The sequence below is a fragment of the Salvelinus namaycush genome, chromosome 35, assembly GCF_016432855.1.
Source record: "Salvelinus namaycush isolate Seneca chromosome 35, SaNama_1.0, whole genome shotgun sequence".
Taxonomy (NCBI): domain Eukaryota; kingdom Metazoa; phylum Chordata; class Actinopteri; order Salmoniformes; family Salmonidae; genus Salvelinus; species Salvelinus namaycush.
The window spans coordinates 32,603,428-32,625,827 of NC_052341.1; the positions used below are offsets into that span (position 1 = coordinate 32,603,428).

A 22,400-nucleotide genomic window follows, 5' to 3' on the forward strand; every position below is an offset into this window, starting at 1 on the left:
CCCCCCACGTCAAGCCCAATCACAGCTCGCTGGGTGTGAGGCATACAGTAAGCACCCTGCAAGGCTTACTGTACCCACGCCGTTATAGTTACAGTAGAACACACATATCAAGACTCAGTCACTTCCCAGTCCCATGTCCATCTCGCGTGTCTCTTTCAACACGGTGCATTAGTGAATGCCTATGTCGCTGTCTATCTCGCGTGCCTCTTTCAACATGGTACGTCTCATTCAACATGGTGTGTCTCATTCAACATGGTTTCAATATGGTTTCAACATGGGGGGGGGGGGGGGGGGGGGGCAACAGGTGCCTGGCAACAGCTGAGGTGTGATACAGGCCGAACAGCATCCATTCACATTGTAACACCAGAGACCAGGGGCAAAGAGCTAGCATCGGGGGGCTGAACGCGATTAGTGCCTGGCGCCCATCCTGGCCCATTCAGCGCTGCTTAGCGGACGTAACACATGCAATTCAGGGGATTACTCCGTGCAGGACAGGGGAGGAAATCAAGGGGCTGTATGAAGTCGGTGTTGAAAAGAAGAGAGGAGAGGAGGAGTATCAAAATGTGAAAAGAAGGGAAAGGATGGGGAACGAGCCGTGAGGCCAAGCTATCACTCTTCCATAATTAAAGACGACAGCTGCTATGTGCTGCCATGTCATTAAAACATGGGCCCTCCGAGTTCACAGTCACAGCACAAAAGCTGGAAGACAAGTCGGAATACCACAACTTTGATCTTTGATTCCACCGCATGAATAGTTCAAGACTCGAACGTCCATCCATTCCATTGGCGAGCTTGGTTTGAAACGAGATAAACACCAGATAATACATCAACGTTCTGGCGCACATTTTCCGCGTGAGGTCATATTGATAGACAGACATGTCGTGGCATCTGTCAACAGCTAAAAGAGGTGATAACACGACCAAAGTTCTATTAATAGAGTTAGCATCGGAAATAGCACAACAGCTTTGTTGGAATATATATATATTTTTGTTGGTCTAATTATACGAGCACACACACACACAACACACAGACAGCCATTGTCTCCCTAGAGAGCTAGCGCTCGTCAAGACCGTCTGGTTCCACTGATGTCCCGTTCAGAGATATTGATTGGCCCCATTAAAACAACAGTGACATAAGAGAAAACAACAACAGTGATTTATAGCACACCCCTAGAGAGGAGAGAGAGAGAGAGAGAGAGAGAGAGAGAGAGAGAGAGAGAGAGAGAGAGAGAGAGAGAGAGAGAGAGAGAGAGAGAGAGAGAGAGAGAGAGAGAGAGAGAGAGAGAGAGAGAGAGAGAGAGAGAGAGAGAGAGAGAGAGAGAGAGAGAGAGAGAGAGAGAGAGAGAGAGAGAGAGAGAGAGAGCACATCCAAATGCCCAGCATACCCTCCTCACACAATCACATCTGATTCCCACTGACAGGCCCAGGCAGATGGGCTCAAACACACACACATACACACACACACACACACACACACACACACACTGTTTGTGGGTGGGAGATGTAATAAAAAAGAGACTGTGTCTGCTTGGGCATAGCTCAATGTGCTCCTCTCCGTGGATTTGTCAGTGTGTGTCTTTCTGTATGTGCAAGGGTGTACGTTTTAGTACTGAGTGAGCAGCAGTGCTGTAGGTATGTGTGCTGTCTCTCTCCCTTTCTGGCCCCTCCATGTGATGTCGCATGCCCTCTGCAGACACTCTGAGAGGGAGAGAAGGGGAAAGGGTGAGATGGGGAGAGAGAAAGAGGAAGAGAGTGAGCGCTATCAGTACCCTATGACCCAGCCTGAAGAAATCAGAACAAAGAGAGAGACAGAGAGAGATGAAGTGGGAGAGAGAGAGAGAAAGAGGGAGAAATCGATGGAGAAAGAAAGGAAGAAAACTAGGGGAAAGAAATAGGAAAATAAGGTATAGCTCAGTTTTGGAGGGTGGGGAGTCCATACCCTATAGCAGGGTTTCCATTAGCCGGTAATAGACGTTTTTTGGCAAAAATAATAATTTCAAAGCTGTTAAATAAAATTGGCGCTGGCCAATTATACAGGGGGAAAAAACATTCCCATAGCAAAATAATGGATTTTAGCCTATTCATTGATTCAAATACCAGTCGATGTAGCGTGAGAGCTGCCGATACAGCTCAAACAGCTGTTTGTTGCTGCTGGAGTGAAACATGCTTTAATAAGCCCAATCATTGCACAACAATTATAAAGGAAATCGTGTGTAAAACAAAACAAAACAATGGCCACAATTAAAAAGAGCTTCTATTTTTATTTCTCAGCTGGTAATTGAAGCACGCTTTCCATTCGCCATTCAAGTGCATAGGCAACTAGGCAGGCTTGAGCAAGACACACCACTTTGCAAATGAGCTGGAGGCAGTATGCGTTTTGAAACCATTTACTTAATTGTTTGAAACCAGAACGTTTTACTACATATTATGAGGCATGTCTGACCTTGCTTCAAAGTAGCCTAGGCAGAATCCAACCAAACGTGCAGGCAATTATTTTATAAAGACTTCCATATGCCATTGAAACAGTAGCCCTTTTCTCTCATGTTCTATTGGTTTTCAAATCAACTTTCATTCATTGTCCAGTAGCCAAAGGCACAATCCTTGTCATATTAGCAACCCATGCTAGTTGTTGCATCTTTAGATCTCCCCTCTTTCTAACTGATATTTTCATCTCTCACAATGGTGTTTTCCCGCTAATTGCATTATGGAATGAACATTTGCAAGTAGCCTACAGCATTGTGCACATTGCTGCACGTGTAAAGTGAGGAAATAATAGTTGATCAACATTTTATGCTAAACGTTCTGATCTGTTGCATGAGCCTCATTGCTTTTAAACGTTTTTTGGGGATGTAGCCTAGGCCTACGGGTTTTAAGAATTTGGGATCTATCGTCCCACAACTGTCCCAGAGTCTGTTTGGAATAGGATATTTCTTTCTCGCACAGACCTACAAGCTGACCAATAGAATAGGTACACTTTTCTACTATGGGCGATTGTAGATTGACATACTACACTTTCTATGAATGGAGATATTAGCAGAGTCATTTTTAATACGACAACAATTACAGCGTAGCCTACTCTGCTGACACTGCCAAACAGATCAATACAAACAACGTCGCCTGATCCATATATTACGAAAAGGGGAGACACAAATACAATATGACGTCCATCTGACCTGGAGGAGGAAATTACTGTCCAAAAACAAACAAAAGTGGCACTGACCCAATGATAAAGACAGTGAATGATAAATGATTTCATAGGGCCCGATGTTCTCCGCTGGTGCCAATAAGATCGCTCAATTAAGTAGGGGATTTTTATAACAAAAAAGACAGTTTGGAGTCTCTTCATTGTCTTTTCTTTACAGCAATAACCATTTGTTTTCGAAATTGTTTTTCCAGCGATTGTATTTTTAAATATTGCGATATGTCTGGCTGCTTTTCACTGACAGTCGCAACTCAACGCGCTCTGCCCAAATTGCGAGCTCTTCCGACAGCAGGTTAAGCTAATGATCATCAGTGTCCGAATCACGCTTTCTGGTTTAGTAGCCTATTTTGAAGGATTTATTTCTGTATAGACCGGAGTAAACTAATTAGGCTATATCATTTTGGCAACTTAATTCAATTTACTTTAGGGAAAGCTTAGCTTCCCCTAGCCTTATGGACATCTTCAAATTGCTCATCGGAATTCGGTAAGAATGACGCACGCCACTGCGTTCTGAGTTGCATGTTCTGTTAAGATGAATTACCGTAAACTAAATGTGATTTCTGTCATTCCTGTCCTTCTGAGAACCGTGGGTGGAACCGTTGTGTAACCCTAATCAGGTTACACAACCACTGCATAAATTAAAATGCTGCCGGTCAAGTGACAGGCGCCACATTAACGGAAACCCTGCCCCATAGACACAGACGTTCTGTTCTTCATAGTTAGGGTGAGGGCCTGTCGCTGCTGCTGAGATATATTCTCTGTATTCGTTATATTAAGGCCGCATGGCAAAATGAGCTGACATGCTTGATGATTAATGCTCCCATTATGATGACATGTAATAGTAGTAATACTTTCCTTCCAGAACCACGGGAGTAAAGACATGGACCCACCCTTATTTGTCTTAGCTCAGCTCCAATCCCGCTGCTAGCCACCCTCTGTGTGTGTGTGTGTGTGTGTGTGTGTGTGTGTGTGTGTGTGTGCGCGCTGTGTAAGAGCATCTGTGAGCGCGTGTGTATGTTTTTCTGCTAACCTGAGCGGACGTGTGTGTGTTTGTGTGTAATGTACACGATTTACTTACCATGACATGGTACTGCAGTACATTGCCAGGCCCTGGGGTAATGCGTCTCTCTTTGGCAGGCCTGTTTGCCTGCCAGGCGGTTTTGTTTCTCTGGCCCAGACCCAGGCCACTAGAAGGGGAGAACGGCCGCTGCCTATGTGCTCTCATGTTTAAACACATTGTCCTTGTGGAGAGGCGACACCAATGGATCTCTACCATGAACAGAGGGGGCTTTATCGGTTAAAGTCACAAGCCTGCCTTTGTCTTTCAGCTCGTTGGTGGGGTTATGGCCTCCTTTAGCCTTTAGCATGTGTGATCGGGAAAAGGAGTTGAGGGAGTAGGGGGCGTTGAAAGAGAGCCAACATTCGGAGCGTTGGTAGCAGGCAGGGCCATGAGACTGAAACATTGTCTGTTTACAGACCCCCCCAGAGCCAATAACATCTCCTCGTGTATGAGGAGTTCAAGGCTAATCCAGCTTGAGGGCTAAAAAACATACTAGGTTAATGACCGCTCTCGACAAATAGGGTACATCATAAAGAAAAGTTGAGGTGGCTAAAGGGTCACTGGTGATCCCTAAAAGGTAAAGGTCATCTAGGTATTCCTAGAAGCCACAAAACTGCTCGCTACAATTACAATAAATCTTTGCTAAGATGGCTAAAGCTACAGTACAGAGCTAGGCCTAGCATAGTTTAACCTAGCCTAGCCCCCTGTCCTTCTCCATGTTTTAATGAATATTTAGCCGGAAGGCTCGGCTGAACGGAGTCAGACCTATAAAAACAAGAGTATACAGGCTTACACTGCCTTCACAAGACCTGATTACTTATACCTTTCTGCTCACCAGGCAGCAGCTAATAAATGATAGCGGGATAGAGCTAGAGTACAGTGCAATACTGCACCTGGCCTGTCCTCACGTGAACCTGCCACTGAGCAGCCATTGGTTCTAAAAATAGGCTGTACTGCCCGCAGTGACTGACTGGGAAGGCAATGCTGTTCCAAACGTGTAAAAGCCCGGTAATAAACTATAGCACGGTGAGAGCTGGAGCCTAATCATCTAAGAGAGATGTTAATAAATGAATGGGGTTTTGACTGAGTCAGGTGTTGTTTTGGGAATTGGTAAATATATACAAACTGCCTTCTTGGCAATGGCCAGGTGTGCGTTGTTAAAAGATAGGTTTTACTACCAATGCACTTCAAATGAGCCGTCTTGGTCTAATGCAAGCAGAACAAAAAGAAAACATTTACTAGAGATAACAATTATGTAGACATGCAGGTACCCTAGCATGGATATTGATTGAGATAGATATTCAACTGGAGAAGCAGCGGCTGAGTGAATCATTTCTACACTATCTGTACTGGTCAGTCCTGGCGAAGGCACGGTAGCCAAAATTCCCCAGCTGATCTCGCCTAAGTTCATCATTAAGTCAAGCTCATTTCTCTTCCCTCCCTTCCTCTTTCCCTCCACACCGGATAACCACAACAACAATCAAGTCGTGCTGGCAGGGGAACAAGCACGCGGATGACGGCACAGCGTTCACATTGGCAGTCTCCCCAAACCATGGTTCCCTTAGTAACTGTCCCAAAACAAGGCATGGAGTGGGTTAGGGGAGGGAGGTGGGAGTGGGGGGCAGGGAGCGAGTCCCTCACAGCGTTATATAGCTGTGCTGTGTGCGGTAATGGATCCTGTGACAGGTTCTGTTAAACTCCCGCCGCTGGCAGTCCGCCAATGTAGCCGATCGCACAGACCAAACACGCCCAAGGAGGGAGCCACTCCGCACAGGCAGAGTGTCTCTTTACAGTCACCTCCATGCGAACGCAGAGCCGCAAGAGCCAAGATGGTGCCTGACACTCAGGCCTGCAGCCATAGACTGTACATTATTGATGGTGAAGCACATGAGCTACAGTGTAGCAGGAGATCAGGTGTCTCCAACAACAGAACAATCTGTGAGTCGGGTATTTAGGAGGCACTCCTTGGGGAGTAATTGTATGCCGCCTTTTGTGCCACTTTGAATCGGAGAGGTGGCAGGTATACGAGAGCGGCGATGAAATCAGTGATAAAGTGGCTACACTTTCCGTGACCTCTCGGTGATGCCTTCTCGATGATGCCTGCTTTGTCCCGGTGTAACGCATGGCCTGACGAGTCGTGTCAAGTTATAGCCTAACAAGAATGGCCTACTGTGAAAACGAAACAGTGATAAGCTCAGGCCAACCTGACATGAGACACTAGCAGTTTAAAAACAGGCCTAGTTTCTTGGCCGGAAGACATTTCATCATCATCCATTTGTCAACAGACGCGGTAACGTGTGTTGAGATATGTGTTGCTTTCAGCTTACACAACAAGACTTTATGACCCAGAGCATTAGGTAGAGATGGCAAGATGGACATCCCGAAGACATATGTTGTCCCAAAAAGCAGGTCCAAAAGGACACACAATAAATAGTAGCTGTGAGACATAGAAAGACCCACGCGGTATGACCGTCTGATGCAATACCATCCAACGCAGTGTAATATAATGATATCATTTACATTCCGATGCCAGGTCCTCTTTTGACCTCACCCTTTCCCGTCCCCTCCCACTCACAAGGCAGGCAATGCACTTGACCTCATCTTTACTAGATGGTGTTCGGCCAAACTAATCTCAGCGCAAACCGCCCCTCCAGGTCCCTGATCACTGCTTTGTTTCATTTTCTCTCTCCCACTCCTCCAACCCTACCCATTCAGCCTCTACCCAGATGGTTAGGCGCCGTAGCAGTCTTCGCTCTCTCTCGCCCACTCCTCCATCTTCTTCTGTCCTATCATCTCTCCCTTCTGGAAAATCATTCTACCAAGCTGTCTCCTTTTTTTTTTGCCTCTTCGACCCTACTCTCCACACTTTCTGCATCCTATGACTCTCGCTGTCCCCTTTTCTTCCGGATCACTCGGCCCTTCCCCACTGCTCAGTGACTGAGTGACTCACTGAGAGCTCCCTGAACGGGGGCCTGTGGGCAGCTGAGCAAAAATGGAAGAACACTAAACATCCGGACCTATCATCAAATCAATGAAATTAAATGTATTTATATAGCCCTTCTTACATCAGCTGATATCTCAAAGTGCTGTACAGAAACTCAGCCTAAAACCCCAAACAGCAAGCAATGCAGAAGCACGGTGGCTAGGAAAAACTCCCTAGAAAGGCCAAAACCTAGGAAGAAACCTAGAGAGGAACCAGGCTATGAGGGATGGCCAGTCCTTTTCTGGCTGTGCCGGTTGGAGATTATAACAGAACATGGCCAAGATGTTCAAATGTTCATAAATGACCAGCATGGTCAAATAATAATAATCACCTTTCAATCCCTCCTCTTTACCTTTCTATTCCTCTGTATCTGCTGCTAAAGCCACTTTCTATCACTCTAAATTGAACGTTTCTGCCTCTAACCCTAGAAAACTCTTTGCCACTGTCACGTTGTATAATGATAGGAGACAGGAGCAGGAATACGAAAATCATTCCCCCCCACCTAACCAAAATAGAATACGTCATGAAAATGACAGGGACGAAGCCCAAAACAAACACGTGTATATACGTATATATATATATATATATATATATATATATATATATATATAAATAAAACAGGGAGGGATGTAACCCAGAAAAAAGAGCGAGGTGTAAACCTTTAATAAATACACAGGACGAGACAATACAGGGGACGAAACCCGTAATAACAAGTGCACACTAACACGGTACGTAAACCGTAATACAATGTACTGTAACGGCTGTCTTCGGTGGAAGAAGGTGAGGACCAAGGTGCAGCGTGGTAAGTGTCCATAACGTTTATTTTAAAACATAAACTGAACACTATGAAATACAAAACAATAAATGTGAACTTGAACGAAACCGAAAACAGTACCGTGTGGCAACAAACACTCACACGGAAACAAACACCCACAAACCAAAAGTGAAACCCAGGCTACCTAAGTATGATTCTCAATCAGGGACAACGATTGACAGCTGCCTCTGATTGAGAACCATACCAGGCCGAACTCAAAACCCCAACATAGAAAAACACACATAGACTGCCCACCCCAACTCACGCCCTGACCATACTAAATAAAGACAAAACAAAGGAAATTAAGGTCAGAACGTGACAGTACCCCCCCCCCCCCTCCCCCCCCCAAGGTGCGGACTCCGGCCGCAAAACCTGAACCTTTAGGGGAGGGTCTGGGTGGGCATCTGTCCGCGGTGGCGGCTCTGGCGCGGGACGTGGACCCCACTCCACCATAGTCATTACCCACTTCAGTAACGTCTTCAGAGCAGCGACCCTCGCCGCAGATCCCGGACTGGGAACCCCAATAAAGAGCCCCACTAGACTGAGGGGCGCCTCTGGACTGAGGGGCAGCTCCGGACTGAGGGGCAGCTCCGGACTGAGGGGCAACTCAGGACTGAGGGGCAACTCAGGACTGAGGGGCAGCTCCGGACTGAGGGGCAGCTCAGGACTGAGGGGCAGCTCCGGACTGAAGGGCAGCTCCGGACTGAGAGGCAGCTCCGGACTGAGAGGCAGCTCCGGACTGAGAGGCAGCTCCGGACTGAGAGGCAGCTCCGGACTGAGAGGCAGCTCAGGACTGAGGGGTATCTCAGGACTGAGGGGTAGCTCAGGACTGAAGGACAGCTCCGGACTGACAGGCAGCTCCGGACTGAAGGGCGGCTCCTGACTGGCGGGCGGCTCTGGCAGCTCCTGACTGGCGGGCGGCTCTGGCAGCTCCTGACTGGCGGGCGGCTCTGGCGGCTCCTGACTGGCGGGCGGCTCTGGCGGCTCCTGACTGGCGGGCGGCTCTGGCGGCTCCTGACTGGCGGGCGGCTCTAGCGGCTCCTGACTGGCGGGCGGCTCTAGCGGCTCCTGACTGACGGACGGCTCTAGCGGCTCAGGACAGATGGGCGGCTCTGATGGCTCAGGACAGACGGGCAGCTCAGGCGGCGCTGGACAGACGGGCAGCTCAGGCGGCGCTGGACAGACGGGCAGCTCAGGCGGCGCTGGACAGACGGGCAGCTCAGGCGGCGCTGGACAGACGGGCAGCTCAGGCGGCGCTGGACAGACGGGCATCTCAGGCGGCGCTGGACAGACGGGCGGCTCAGGCGGCGCTGGACAGACGGGCGGCTCAGGCGGCGCTGGAAAGACGGGCGGCTCAGGCCTGCCGAGGCGCACTGTACGCCTAGTGCGTGGTGCCAGAACAGGTGGTACCGGGCAGGGAACACGCACCTCAGGGCGAGTGCGGGGAGCAGGAACAGGGCGTACAGGGCTCTGGAGACGCACAGGAAGCCTGGTGCGTGGTGTTGGCACCGGTGGTACTGGGCTGGGGACACGCAACTCAGGGCGAGTGCGGGGTGCTGGAACTGGAGCCCTGGCACGTGGTGCCGGCACCAGAGGGCTGGTGCGAGGAGGTGGCACCGGATAGACCGGACCGTGAAGGCGCAAAGGAGGTCTCGAGCACCGAGCCTGCCCAACCTTACCTGGTTGAATGCTCCCCGTAGCCAGGCCAGTGCGGCGAGGTGGAATAGCCCAAGGCTGGTGCCATGCACACCGGCCCGAGGAGACGCACTGGAGACGAGATGCGTAGAGCCGGCTTCATGGCATTTGGCTCAATGCTCACTCTAGCCCGGCCGATACAAGGAGCTGGAATGTACCGCACCGGGCTATGCACACGCACTGGGGACACCGTGCGCTCCACAGCATAACACGGCGCCTGCCCGGTACGACGCCCTCTCTCTCCACGGTAAGCACGGGAAGTTGGCGCAGGTCTCCTACCTGAACTCGCCACACTCCCCGTGTGCCCTCCCCCCAATACATTTTTGGGGCTGCCTCTCGGGCTTCCAGCCGCGCTGCCGAGCTAGCTCCTCATAATGCCGCCTCTTGGCTTTCGCTGCCTCCAGCTCTGCCTTGGGGCGACGATATTCACCCGGCTGTTCCCATGGTCCCTTGCCGTCTAATATTTCCTCCCAAGTCCATTTCTCCAGATATCGCTGCCGCTCCTGTTGCTGCTGCCTGTTACCACGCTGCTTGGTCCAGTTTTGGTGGGTGTTTCTGTAACGGCTGTCTTCGGTGGAAGAAGGTGAGGACCAAGGTGCAGCATGGTAAGTGTCCATAACGTTTATTTTAAAACATAAACTGAACACTATGAAATACAAAACAATAAATGTGAACATGAACGAAACCGAAAACAGTACCGTGTGGCAACAAACACTCACACGGAAACAAACACCCACAAACCAAAAGTGAAACCCAGGCTACCTAAGTATGATTCTCAACGACAACGATTGACAGCTGCCTCTGATTGAGAACCATACCAGGCCGAACTCAAAACCCCAACATAGAAAAACACACATAGACTGCCCACCCCAACTCACGCCCTGACCATACTAAATAAAGACAAAACAAAGGAAATAAAGGTCAGAACGTGACATGTACAGTAAACGTAGCACGAAAGCCGATACAACAGAGCACAGGTACTCACAAGTAGAGGTCAACCGATTAATCGGAATGGCCGATTAATTAGGGCCGATTTCAAGTTTTCATAACAATCGGAAATCGGTATTTTTGGGCGCCGATTTGGCTATTTTTTTAAAATATGTTTTTTTATACCTTTATTTAACTAGGCAAGTCAGTTAAGAACACATTCTTATTTTCAATGACGGCCTAGGAACGGTGGGTTAACTGCCTTGTTCAGGGGCAGAACGACAGATTTTCACCTTGTCAGCTCGGGGGACCCAATCTTGCAACCTTACAGTTAACTAGTTCAACGCAATAAAGACCTGCCTCTCTCTCATTGCACTCCACAAGGAGACTGCCTGTTACGTGAATGCAGTAAGCCAAGGTAAGTTGCTAGCTAGTATTAAACTTATCTTATAAAAAACAATCAATCATTATACACATGGTTGATGATATTACTAGATATTATCTAGCGTGTCCTGCGTTGCATATAATCTGACTGAGCATACAAGCATACAAGTATCTAAGTATCTGACTGAGCGGTGGTAGGCAGAAGCAGGCGCGTAAACATTAATTCAAACAGCACTTTCGTGCGTTTTGCCAGCAGCTCTTCGTTGTGCGTCACGCATTGCGCTGTTTATGACTTCAAGCCTATCAACTCCCGAGATGAGGCTGGTGTAACCGAAGTGAAATGGCTAGCTAGTTAGCGCGCGCTAATAGCGTTTCAAACATCACTCGCTCTGAGCCTTCTAGTAGTTGTTCCCCTTGCTCTGCATGGGTAACGCTGCTTCGATGGTGGCTGTTGTCGTTGTGTTGCTGGTTCGAGCCCAGGGAGGAGCGAGGAGAGGGACGGAAGCTATACTGTTACACTTGCAATACTAAAGTGCCTATAAGAACATCCAATAGTCAAAGGTTAATGAAATACAAATGGTATAGAGGGAAATAGTCCTATAATTCCTATAATAACTACAACCTAAAACTTCTTACCTGGGAATATTGAAGACTCATGTTAAAAGGAACCAGCTTTCATATGTTCTCATGTTCTGAGCAAGGAACTGAAACGTTAGCTTTCTTACATAGCACATATTGCACTTTTACTTTCTTCTCCAACACTTTGTTTTGCATTTTTTAAACCAAATTGAACATGTTTCATTATTTACTTGAGGCTAAATTGATTTTATTGATGTATTATATTAAGTTAAAATAAGTGTTCATTCAGTATTGTTGTAATTGTCATTATTACAAATAAATAAATAAAAATCGGCCGATTAATCGGTATCGTTTTTTTTGGTCCTCCAATAATCGGTATCGGTATTGGCGTTGAAAAATCATAATCGGTCGACCTCGGACATGGAACAATAATCGATAAGGACAATGGGAACAGAGGGCACAATTATACACATACTAATCAGGGGGAATAGGAACCAGGTGTGCGTAATGAGACAAGACAGTCCGGGGTTGGTGGTAATGATCCAGTTCAGTGACGCCTAAAAGGCCGGTGAGGTAGACCTCCGGAGATAGTGAACGGAATGAGCAACAGTACCGTGGGGATCCGTGACAACCACCTTCTCCTCCCTCTTTAATCCTTAATTTCCTTTCTCTCCCTCCTCCCTCTCTGCTGACGACTTTGTCAACCACTTTGAAAATAAGGTCGACAGCCGCTCCTCGTTCCCTCAGCCTATTGAGTCCACTGGTCCCACTCACACAGAACTACCCTACGCCTTGACCTCTTTCTCCCCTCTCCCTCCAGAAGAAATCCTGTGACTAGTGGTGTCTGGCCACCCAACAACCTGCCCCCTCTACCCCATCCCTCCTCCCTTCTCCAGGAAATCTCTGGAGACCTTCTCTCATTCCTCACTTCCCTCATCAACTCATCCCTGATCACTGGCTGCGTCCCCTCTGACTTCAAAACAGCCAGAGTTGCTCCCCTCCTCAAGGAACCAACACTCGACCCCTCTGATGTCCAAAACTACAGACCGGTATCGCTTCTTTTTTTCCTTTTTTTTTTTTAAACACTTGAGCATGTTGTCTCTGACCAACTCTCTCATTATCTCTCTCAGAATGATCTTCTTGACCCAAACCAGATGGGTCACTTAACCGAGACCACTCTCCTCTGTGTCTCGGAGGCTCTGTGCTCTGGCAAAGCTGACTCTCTCCTCTGTTCTCCTCCTCCTAGATCTATCCGCTGCCTTTGACACCGTGAATCATCAGATCCTCCTCTCCACCCTCTCAGGGCTGGGCGTCTCAGGCTCTGCACACTCTTGGATTGCATCCTACCTGGCAGACCGCTCCTTCCAGATGGCGTGGAGAGGATCTGTGTCTGCACTAGATGCCGTCACTACTGGTGTCCCCCAGGGCTCGGTCCTAGGCCCTCTCCTCTTCTCTCTATACGCCAAGTCACTCGGCTCTATCATATCCTCAAATGGTCTCTCCTATCATTGCTATGCAGATGACACTCAACTACTTTTCTCCATCCCCCCTTCTGACACCCAGGTGTTGACACGCATCTCTGAGTACCTGGCAGATATCTCAGCTTGGATGTCAGCACACTCCACAGCACCCTCCACTGGCTTCCAGTCGAAGCTCGCATCTACTACAAGACCATAGTACAGTCGTGGCCAAAAGTTTTGAGAATGACACAAATATACATTTTCACAAAGTCTGCTACCTCAGTATGTATGATGGCAATTTGCATATACTCCAGAATGTTATGAAGAGTGATCAGATGAATTGCAATTAATTGCAAAGTCCCTATTTGCTATGCAAATGAACTGAATCCCCCCCAAAATAATTTCCACTGCATTTCAGCCCTGCCACAAAAGGACCAGCTGACATCATGTCAGTGATTCTCTCATTAACACAGGTGTGAGTGTTGACGAGGACAAGGATGGAGATCACTCTGTCATGCTGATTGAGTTCGAATAACAGACTGGAAGCTTCAAAAGGAGGGTGGTGCTTGGAATCATTGTTCTTCCTCTGTCAACCATGGTTACCTGCAAGGAAATACATGCCGTCATCATTGCTTTGCTCAAAAAGGGCTTCACATGCAAGGATATTGCTGCCAGTAAGATTGCACCTAAATCAACCATTTATCGGATCATCAAGAACTTCAAGGAGAGCGGTTGCTGTGAAGTGGGCTTCAGGGCGCCCAAGAAAGTCCAGCAAGTGCCAGGACCGTCTCCTAAAGTTGATTCATCTGCGGGATCGGGGCACCACCAGTACAGAGTTTGCTCAGGAATGGCAGCAGGCAGGTGTGAGTGCATCTGCACGCACAGTGAGGCGAAGACTTTTGGAGGATGGCCTGGTGTCAAGAAGGGCAGCAAAGAAGCCACTTCCCTCCAGGAAAAACATCAGGGACAGACTGATATTCTGCAAAGGGTACAGGGATTGGACTGCTGAGGACTGGGGTAAAGTCATTTTCTCTGATGAATCCCCTTTCCAATTGTTTGGTGCATCTGGAAAAAAGCTTGTTCAGAGAAGACAAGGTGAGCGCTACCATCAGTCCTGTGTCATGCCAACAGTAAAGCATCCTGAGACCATTCATGTGTGGGGTTGCTTCTCAGCCAAGGGAGTGGGCTCACTGTAAGGCCTGGGTGTCGGAGTGTGAAGTCAAAGCGCAGGAAACAGCAGGTGCAAATACAAATGTTCTTTAATGAACACGGACAAACTAGGCCACCCTACTAACACACTGGGTGTACTTCTTAACCAACCCCAGACACGGGGGAAACGAACACAGTCCAGTAAACACGTAGCACAAAACCAACACCACTACTTACAAACAAACAATCCCGCACAAAGAAACGTGTGGGCCGGCTGACTAATAAGCCCAACTAATTAACCCTAATACAAAACAGGTGAACCCAATAAACACATAGGGAGGGGGAGAAAAGGATCAGTGGCAGCTAATAGGCCGGTGACGACGACCGCCGAACGCCACCCGAACGGGAAGGAGAGCCTGCCTCGGTCGAAGTCGTGACACTCACTCACAATTTTGCCTAAGAACACAGCCATGGATAAAGTATGGTACCAACACATCCTACGAGAGCAACTTCTCCCAACCATCCAGGAACAGTTTGGTGACGAACAATGCCTTTTCCGGCATTGTGGAGCACTTTGCCAGGAGGCAAAAGTGATAACTACGTGGCTCGGGGAACATAACATCGATATTTTGGGTCCATGGCCAGGAAACTCCCCAGACCTTAATCCCATTGAGAACTTGTGGTCAATCCTCAAGAGGCGAGTGGACAAACAAAAACCCACAAATTCTGACAAACTCCAAGCATTGATTATGCAAGAATGTGCTGCCATCAGTCAGGATGTGGCCCAGAAGTTAATTGGCGCCAGGGCGGATTGCAGAGGTCTTGAAAAAGAAGGGTCAACACTGCAAAATATTGACTCTTTGCATCAACTTCATGTAATTGTCAATAAAAGCCTTTGACACTTATGAAATGCTTGTAATTATACTTCAGTATTCCAAAGTAACATCTGACAAAAATATCTAAAGACACTGAGGCAGCAGACTTTGTGAAAATTAATATTTGTGTCATCCTCAAAACTTTTGGCCACGACTGTACTTGCCTAAGGAGCAGCAAGAGGAACCACCCCTCCCTACATTCAGGTTATGCTCAAACCCTACACACCAACCCGAGTACTCCGTTCTGCCACCTCTGGTCTCTTGGCCATTCCACCCCTACAGGAGGGTAGCTCAACCCAGTCAAATCTCTTCTCTGTCCTGGCATCCCAATGGTGGAACCAGCTTGCCCCTGACGCTAGGACAGCAGAGTCCCTGCCCATCTTCTAAAAACATCTGAAACCCTACCTCTTCAAAGAGTATCTAAAATAATAGCAACCCCCCTCCCCTGCACCCCCTCCTCACTACTAACACTCGCACTTTACCCCCCCGTCCCCCACCCACCCACTAGCACTGAGTTTGCTGATTGGAACTATGACTGAGATATGTGGTTGTCCCACCTAGCTATCTTAAGATGAATGCACTCACTAAATTGCTCTGGATAAGAGCATCTGCTAAATGACTCAACAAAATGCTTACTTGCAGGTTCCTTCTTGACAATGCAACAACAATAAGAAATAATAAAAGATAAGAATACGAACATAAAGGAAATGGCTCAGTAGATTAGAATGAACATTTTAGTATAATACGAGAAGACACAATTTACAGTACAATATTTACACATGTATCAGGGAAGGGGGGATTGGGGAGGCAAGTGTCTAAATTGCGCAGTATTAGCAATAGTAAATGAGAGTCTGGTAGCAGCAGTTGTGTATGTGTGTGTGTGTATGTGTGTGTCTGTGTGGATGTGTAGGTGAGTGCGTGTGTGCTAAGCTGCGGAGAGTCAGTGCAGGTGGTCTGTCCAGTTCAAGTGTTCAGCAGTCTAATGTCTTGTAGATTGAAACTGTCTCTGAGCCTGTTGGTATCACATACAAAAAATACTTCAGTTTACTATAGAATACTACAGTACTTACTTACTTCTGTTGTATACTGCAGAATTCTATACTACACACTGTAGTGTCCTTCGATCATGTGTTGTACTTAGTATATATATTGTTAGTATACTGTAGAATACTATAGTAAATACTACAGTATTTCCCAGCAAAAAACACTGTAGTAAATACTACCGAAATGTCTGCAAAAACACTGTATTTTTTAAACTATAGTAAATACTACAGTATTTAATTAGCATTTATCCTGCCCATTCCCCTCCTCCATATCCCAATTTGTGGCACCCGTAACTGAGAAACCAACATGCCAAGTATAGACCATATATTGTGTTTGCTCCAGGTTATATAAAAGAGCAGAACTGTCTGTCCAAACTGTCTGTTCAGATTCCAGTCCTACCTACCTACAGGTTATGGAAAATGTGCTCTTTTAATATTTCGGTTTACTCAAGGAGACCCCCCTGCCCACCCTTCCATGTCAAAGATAATAAAACAAAAACACTTTAGTAAATACTACAGTAATGACTATAGTATATACTACTCTTTTTCTTTTACTACAGTATTTATACTAAAGTAAACTGTAAATACTACAGTATTCTACAGTGAATACTATAGTATTCCTACCATAGTACACACCATATCATTTTTTCATGTGGGAGACCTCATGCTCCAATACCTTTATACCCAATTTCGTGGTATCCAATTGTTACAGTCTTGTCTCATCGCTGCAACTCCCGTACGCACTCGGGAGAGGCGAAGGTCGAGAGCCATGCGTCCTCCAAAACACAACCCAACCCAACCAAGCCGCACTGCTTCTTAACAAAATGCCCACTTAACCCGGAAGCCAGCCGCACCAACGTGTCGGCGGAAACACCGTACACCTGGCGACCGTGTCAGCGTGCACTGCGCCCGGCCAGCCACAGGAGTCACTAGTGCGCGATGGGACAAGGACATCCCTGCCGGCCAAACCCTCCACTAACCCGGACGACGCAGGGCCATGGGTTTCCCGGTTGCGCACGGCTGTGACAGAGCCTGGACTCGAACCCAGAATCTCTAGTGGCACAGATAGCACTGCGATGCCAGTGCCTTAGATCACTTTCATGCTCCAATACCATCTTCCCAACGGTAAGGGAGCGGACAGCTCGTGGCTGGGGTGTGTGGAGTCCTTGTTGATGCTGCGAGACTTCCTCAGGAACCAATTCAAGTAGATGTCCTGGATGGGTGGGAACACGGCCCCAGTGATGTACTGGGCCATCTGGAGGGCCTTGCTCTCGATTGATCAGCGGTAGTATTTGGAAAGGACCCGGTCTGGCATGCCGAATTTCCTCCGCCACCTTAGGAAGTAGTGGTGCTGTGGCGCCCTTCTTGACAAGAGTGGTGGTCTTGTTGGTCCATGTCAAGTAATAGGTGATGTGGACGCAGAGGGACTTAAAACGGCTGACTCTCTCTACTGCAGTCCTGTGGATCGGAACATGTTGCCTCCTCTGCTTCCTGAAGTCAGCAATCAGCTCCTTTGTTTTGCTGACGTTTCGGGAGAGGTTGTTGTCCTGGCACCACAATGACAGTTCACTTACCTCCTCCCTATAGGCTGACTCGTCATTGTTGGTTATCAGGCCTACAACCATGCTGTCATCAGCAAACTTGATGATGGAGTTGGTGTCATGCATGGAGCCCAAAATGGTTCACCCAAGCCATGCAGTCGTGGGTGAACAGAACACACCTCTGGAGGGCACCTGTGTTAAGAGTCAGTGTGGAGGGGGGGTTGTTGACAATCCCTCCCAGCCTGTGGTCTGCCTGTCAGAAAGTCCAGGATCAAGTGGCAGAGGGTAGTGTCCAGAACTAGGGCTCTGACCTTGATGACGAGCTTGGAGGGAACAATAGTGTTGAATGCTGAACTGTAGTCAATGAACAACACTTACATACACTCTTAGGAAAAAGGATTCCAAAAGGGTTCTTCAGCTGTCCCCATAAGAGAACCATTTTTGTTTCTAGGCACAACTCTTTTTGGTTCCAGGCATAACCATTTTGGGCCCTCTGTGGAAAGGGTTTTACCTGGAACCCAAAAGGGTTCAGAATCCAGTCCTAATCCAGTCCTACCTTCCTACCTACCTACGGGTTATGGAAAATGTACTCTTTTAGTATTTCTCCAGTAGGTTTCCTCAAGGAGACCCCCCCCACCCCCCGTCCCCCTTCTATGTCAAAGGTAATAAAACAAAAACTGTAGTAAATACTACAATACACTACAGTCTGCAAAAACACTACAGTAATGACTACTCTTTTTCTTTTACTACAGTATTTATACTAAAGTAAACTGTAAAAACTAATTCAAAAGAACAAATTAGTGGTAGCAGAAACAGAAAGAGAGATAGATAGAGTGAGAGAGAGGGGAAAGGGTCGGATGGAAGGGTCATGCGGAGGTAGAGGATACAAATAGAAGCAGACAGGCCATGGGGAAGAGGAGGAGTGTGATTCTCTGTTCAACAAAAGCATTGCTCCACAGACAACGTCTGTAAAACACATTTTTCCATTCTGATTTGTCTTTTTTCTCCCTCTCTCTCTCATCTCCAGTGCAAGAGAGAGCAGGAAGCAGAGACAAGACCAGAGGCAGGGCAGCTAGAGAGGGGAGTGGAACAGAGAGGGGTACTGTACTACAGGAAGCCTCCACACAAACAGATGCGCACACACCAACAATCCCCAGCCCACCCCATGAATGTCAACCCTTCCGCAGAAAAGATACACACACACACACACTCACACACACACACAGGACACCGGACACGGGTGAGCTCACCAGTGCACCAATAGAAAGAATAGTAGAGGATGACTCATAGGGAGGTGGGGGTTAGGGGAGGGGGAAGGCAGATCAAAAGTGGCCACTTGGATATCGATGGAGGGTAAGAAAGACAGCCTTCGCTGCTGCCATTATGCTCCTGAAGTTGGTAATAGGCTACACCAGCGGTCGGCAACCTTTTCCATTTGGATTGCCAAGTTATCCTACCACTTCTACTGATCTGTGTGCCAGTTATGATTTTCATATGTACATTTTTATGGAACAGTTTCATTTCGTTTCTAATTAAGTCTTCGTATCTCAAAATCAATGTCGTGGTTAATCAAAATTCTAAATGATGAATGATACAAAATCTAAAAGTAACTTATATTGCCTTTGCCAATATGTAAAATTAGCCTACATCAAGCCAACAAATAAAAACAGACACAGCTGTAGGCTATTTTGCGCAAGGGATAAGAAGTAAACAGGTAGGCCTATTTTATGACGTTTATGACGTTTCTACCAGATCAGAGCATGACATTTTTCCCCCCTTTTCATGATGACTGATAAGCGAAAGGGAGAGAGCTGGAAAGTTTTTACCATCGAGGAACTATTGTCATTCTCAATGGGTGTAAAAAACAGACTTTGTTTACTTGCTGTTTGAGGCAAAGAAAAAAATGACTTTGAGAAGCTCCACAGTGATTTTGACTTCAGACAATCAGAAATAGTATCAGATCCCCAGAGGGAAAGAGTTATAGGCAGGCCAGGTAGACTAATCCTATTTCTATATGCGTAACCAGGTGTGTGTCCTTGAGATTTACAGGAGCGCTCCAAACAAAACACAATTAATAAATTGTTTGTTTTTTAAACTTGGAAATGGAATGAAATAAACCCAAACTTTTTTCTCACAAGTGTAGCTTAGGTTGTGTGCTCTGCAAACAACGTGTTCACTCCTACAATGACAACTGTAAGACTGGAATAATAATACATTGAATGCATTAACAGACATGACCATAACCAAACAAACATTGTAGATTAGAAATGATGGGAATTAACGGTAAATGTGATAGTGGTGTGCCCCCCTGCAGCCTCCGCAATGGATTAGTCCACTCAGACAGGCGTGAATCAGACAGGTGTCTTCGTGTGCCCTATTTTCTTTGTAGACATATTATTTGCCACTGCTCGACAAAATAAAATCTTGGTCGACCGACAGCCTATCGACCAAACAATCAACCAGTTGACTAAACGGGGTCAGCCCTAGCACACACACACACACACACACACACACACACACACACACACACACACACACACACACACACACACACACACACACACACAGACAGACAGACAGACAGACAGACAGACAGACAGACAGACAGACAGACAGACAGACAGACAGACAGACAGACAGACAGACAGACAGACAGACAGACAGACAGACAGACAGACAGACAGACAGACAGACAGACAGACAGACAGACAGACAGACAGACAGACAGACAGACAGACAGACAGACAGACAGACAGACAGACAGACAGATACACAAAAGCACTCAAAATGCATGCACACCTCCTCATTGGGACCTCTAGTATATATAACCACTATGTAAACAGATAATAATGAATCAATTAGGGCTTTGTTAATTGACATGTACAGTATAACGACAGCTGATGTTAAGGGATAAGCAAGGTCTGCTGGTGCTTCCCTCTTAAAAGTGATAAGTGCCACTCAGCAAGGTCTCTTTAATTCAAAAGAACAAATTAGTGGTAGCAGACACAGAGAGAGAAACAGAGAGAGAGAGAGAGCGATAGAGAGAGGGGAGAGAGAGATATAGAGAGAGGGGGGAGAGAGAGAGATATAGAGAGAGGGGGAGAGAGAGAAAGAGAGAGAGAGAGGAAATCAGACGGAAGGGTCATGTGGAGGTAGAGGATAAAAATAGAAGCAGACAGGCCAGGGGGAGGAGGAGGAGGAGGAGTGTGATCCTCTGTTCAACAAAAGCATTGATCCACAGACAACATCTGTATAACACATTTTTCCACTCTGTCGTTTTTCTTCCTCTCTCTCGTCTCCAGTGGAAGACAGAGCAGGATGCAGGGACAAGACCAGAGGCAGGGCAGTTAGAGAGGGGAGTGGAGAAGAGAGGGTTACTGTACCAGAGGAAGCCTCCAAATCACACACACACGCAGACGCACATACCAACATTCCCCAGCCCACCCCATAAATGTAAACCCTTCCGCAGAAAAGACACACACACACACACAGGACATCGGACACGGATGAGCTCACCAGTACACCACTAGAAAGAATAGTATAGTATAGGATGACTCATAGAGAGGTGGGGGTTAAGGGAGGGGGACAGATCCAAAGTGGTCACTAGGAAATCGATGGGGGTACGAAAGACAGAGAGCGATAAACACAGAGTGGGGTCACAGAGAGAGAAAAGCAGTGGGAAAGAGGTAAAAAAAAAGTGTGTCAAAGAAGCTTTGCCAGAAGGTATCTAGATTGACATGCAATAAAGTGGGGAAAGGTTGTGCCGAAGCCTCAGGACAGGTTGTCTTGGTCAGCCCACCCCGGACAGACCGACATCTGAACGTGCACACGCACAGAAACACAAGTATCTGCATACTCATACACGCACACTTACACAAACAATCGTTCTCACAAAACACGCACAGAAACACACTCTTCCCCATGCAGGTTGGCATGTGGGGTGACAGCCGCAGAGCAGAGGGGCCCAGGGTGCTCTGCAGGCTCCAGTTGATTTAATCAGTGTCTTTGGCAAGAGCAGGGGGTCTGTCTCAAGGAACATGCTAAGATACGCTAACATTTGCTTTTTAGTTTCTATCAAAAATTAGCCATGCAGGCTGCATCACATCCGGCTGTGATTGGGAGTCCCATAGGGCGGCGCACAATTGGCGCAGCGTCGTCCGGGTTTGGCGTGGGGAAGCCGTCAATGTAAATAAGAATTTGTTCTTAACTGACTTGCCTAGTTAAATAAAAGTCAAATAAAAAATAAAAAATTTATCTACACACAATACCCCATAATGACAAAGTAAAAATAGGTTTTTAGAAATGTTTGAAAAAAGAAAAAAAAAGAAATAGTATTCAGACTCTTTACTCAGTACTTTGTTCAATCACTTTTGGCAGCGATTACAGCCTTGAGTGTTCTTGGATATGACGCTACAAGCTTGGCACATCTGTATTTGGGGAGTTTCTCCCATTCTTCTCTGCAGATCCTCTCAAGGTTGGACGGGGAGCGTCGCTACACAGCTATTTCCAGGTCTTTCCAGAGAATTTCGTTCGGGTTAAAGTCCGGGCTCTGGCTGGGCCACTCAAGGACATTCGGAGACTTGTCCTGAAGCCACTCCTGCGTTGTCTTGGCTGTGTGCTTAGGGTCGTTGTTCTGTTGGAAGGTGAACATTCACCCCAGTCTGAGGTCCTAAGCGCTCTGTAGCAGGT

At 47.2% G+C, this 22,400-nt stretch overlaps 1 protein-coding gene and 1 pseudogene across 1 annotated transcript in view; one reads left to right on the forward strand and one right to left on the reverse strand.

The window, feature by feature from the left end:
* The window catches only part of LOC120029886 (thyroid hormone receptor alpha-like), a 198,262-nt gene that overhangs the window by 124,053 nt on the left and 51,809 nt on the right, over positions 1–22,400 (reverse strand). The window lies entirely within an intron of this gene.
* LOC120030109 lies at positions 18,294–18,343 on the forward strand (annotated as a pseudogene).